Genomic DNA, 2,866 nt, shown 5'->3' on the forward strand with positions numbered 1-2,866 from the left:
GGGATCGATGCGCGGGAGGCGCGGGACACACGATTGTTTTTTTTCGGTGGAGTTCGGAATCGCGGCTCCTATATATAGGGCGTTGTGATTCAAATAACTATTCTAATCCTGAGATTAGAATAACTATTTGGATCACACTGATCCTATATAGGGCCCGATGGACTTTTCCCGAACTCTCCGAACCCGTGCAGAAAAAAACCCGGCCACTCTTCCACCACTTGCCCTCGATCCCCAATCTTCCCCAATCTCTCTAGTACAGCGTCGTGCATCTCTCCCCGCTCTTCGATCTCCTAGTGTCGCCGTTTCGTTTTTCCCCTACCTTCCGGCACCGCCGTTCCCCGCTTTCCCCCTCCCTCACGGCCGGCCGGCCTCCTCCCCTACCCCGCTCCCCAACGGCTGGCGCGCCTCCCCTCCTCCTCGGGCAGCGCGCCTCCTCTCTCGCTGTCGGATCCAGGCCTGCTCCCACGGCCAATGCTGCCAACTGCCCCGGTGCGCCGCCGTCGCCATCTTCCCTAGCGCATCGCTGCCGCCATTCCTCGCCGCCAAGATCCAACCTCGCCGGCCACCGACGCACCCGCAGATCAGCGGCCACCATCTCAAGCAGGATCACACGTGGATCGGCGGCAACTGTCTCGAGCAGGATCACACGCGGACCACCCCTAGAGCCATCCCCTGCCCGTCGACAGGTCGCCGTCCCTGGATCCACGCCGCTCCTCCACCTCCTCCTCCCGGCGGGGCTTTGCAGCCGAAGCGCCTAAGCAGTTCACCGTTATCACCTTGGGCCCTTCAACGACACACCACCTGACCACCGGGACGGTCGCCACTGCAGTGCCAAGATCCGCTTGGAAGACGGAGGTGAGCCACACATGGTTCAACTTTTTCACTCCTTTTTCCCTACCTGATACGTGCATTGATTGATTGATTAACCCGTTCTTGCCACAATATTACTTTACTTTTTTTGGCAAAACACTCTCACTGTTAATGCATAGGTTCTCTACGGGCTGAATAATGGACACTTCTCTTTCTTTTTTCTACAGTATGAGGCAGAAGAACAGCACCAATACTAGCTAGTTCTGTACTGCACAACAAGACAGACAGACATACAGTAACAGTTAAAACAGAGGTGATGGTTGGTCTTGTACTACATGCTAGTGAGATGCGAGCTAAAATGTCATCGGTAAATTTCACCCAGTGTTGAACACAACTTTGCAGAGAAACTAACCATACTTATTCTTGATCTTTTTTCTGAATTTTTTGCTCTGTGCATTCATGTGTTATCAAACCTGTATTCTGTCTCCAGGTAGCGCCGTCGGATTCTCCGGCATGGCCCCGGCGCTCCACGCCTCTGCCCCAACTCCCTGCTCGCAACGGCACGACTCATCACATACTACCAAATTTCATTGGAGGAGGCCCCCCTGCTGCACCTCTGCCTCCTGGGTCCCGCTGGCGGAACTCCCCTGTTACTCCTCACGGCTGCACTACTCTCTCTCTCACTCTCCCTCTCTCTCTTTCTGATTAAGGCAATTTCATTGGAACAAATTCATGTACATGCTTGATTGCAAGTATTTTTTTCCTAGATGTGAACAAGAACCCATGGCTTGCTGTTTCTTTTTTGTAAGATTGCGTAATCACGTGTTTGATTCTATGCAAAAAACAAAGAATATGTGTAAGTTCAAATACAGCAATTGCAGAAGTTCGAAATTCCTATCCAGTAAGGACAAAAAAGTATGCTCTCTAAAGCTACTTGTGTTTATGACTCAAAAAAATTGTTTTCTCTGGAACAAAATACTAAGTGATATTTTGTTCCCTCTAAACATAAATTTTCTATTTCCAACTATAAAAGTAAACACTCTGATGTACAGTAATATCTTTATTTTAAAAAAGAGAGAAAAACATGATGAGAAAGGTTGTAGAGCCCTATGATGTTTAGTTTGTTTCCCTTTCTGAAGTTCAATTTGTTTTGCTTTTTAAAGTTCTGGTTGTTGATTTTCTAAAGAGAAAGGTTGCTTCACTTACACTCCTCTATCTAGTCATGTGTGGTGATCTCCTCGACTCCTCGGTTTCTACGAAAAATATAAGTATGAAGTTTAATTCAAAAAGATGATTTGATGCTTATTTAAAAACCATATTTTTCTAATAATAAAATAAAGAAGTTCAAATTAAAAAAGCAGAGAAGTTCAAACTTTATAAAAACCTCAGATTTTTTCTTGTTACTAAAGAATAAAATGAAGAAGTTCAAATTAAAATAAAATGAAGAAGTTCAAAAATTAAATAAAAAGAAGTTCAACTTTTAAAAATAGAGCGCTTCAAAATTCATAAAAAAGGATTAAGAAATTCAGATTAAAATTCATAAAAAAATCAGATATTTTCACATAACTGCCAGAAGTTCACGTACTACACGGTGTGCATTTTGTATTAAAAAAAGAATGAAAAAGCAAACTGTCAGGACCCCGATTCCAAGTCACATCGATCTAGCCGGTAACACCTCATATCACTTTGCGGCCTCACGCACAGTATCCCACGGGTGTCGTCTTACCATGGCCCGGGACCGTTTGCGCCTTTTGGCTCACGTATATGATAGTGTCGCTAGCATCCATATGACAGAGAACCCGGGCCGACATGGCTAGTCGTGAACCCAAAGCGGTACAGACCTATGGAGACAGGCATACATGTATCACATCGAGCATGTCGGTCATCAGCGAGTGATTCCGGGCTGTAGCACTGGGCTAACAGGACTCCGGGGGACCCAGGCTACAGCAGGCTAGGCAGGACTCCGGAAATCACCGCGTGACATTTCCCCGAAGGGACAGACATAGGAACGAAGTGAAACACATGCCGGCCAGTCAAGTGTCCTGAACAGTAGTGC

General features: G+C 46.5%; 1 long non-coding RNA gene across 1 annotated transcript; it reads left to right on the top strand.

Annotated features, from left to right (window-relative positions):
- Nucleotides 1-214: 214 nt before the first annotated feature.
- On the top strand, nt 215-1,692 carry LOC119333530. Its single transcript, XR_005161209.1, has 3 exons — nt 215-855; nt 1,038-1,177; nt 1,301-1,692. It is a non-coding gene; the product is annotated as an uncharacterized LOC119333530 (long non-coding RNA).
- The last annotated feature ends 1,174 nt before the right edge of the window (nt 1,693-2,866 follow it).

This window comes from Triticum dicoccoides, chromosome 7A (assembly GCF_002162155.2).
Source record: "Triticum dicoccoides isolate Atlit2015 ecotype Zavitan chromosome 7A, WEW_v2.0, whole genome shotgun sequence".
Taxonomy (NCBI): Eukaryota; Viridiplantae; Streptophyta; class Magnoliopsida; order Poales; family Poaceae; genus Triticum; species Triticum dicoccoides.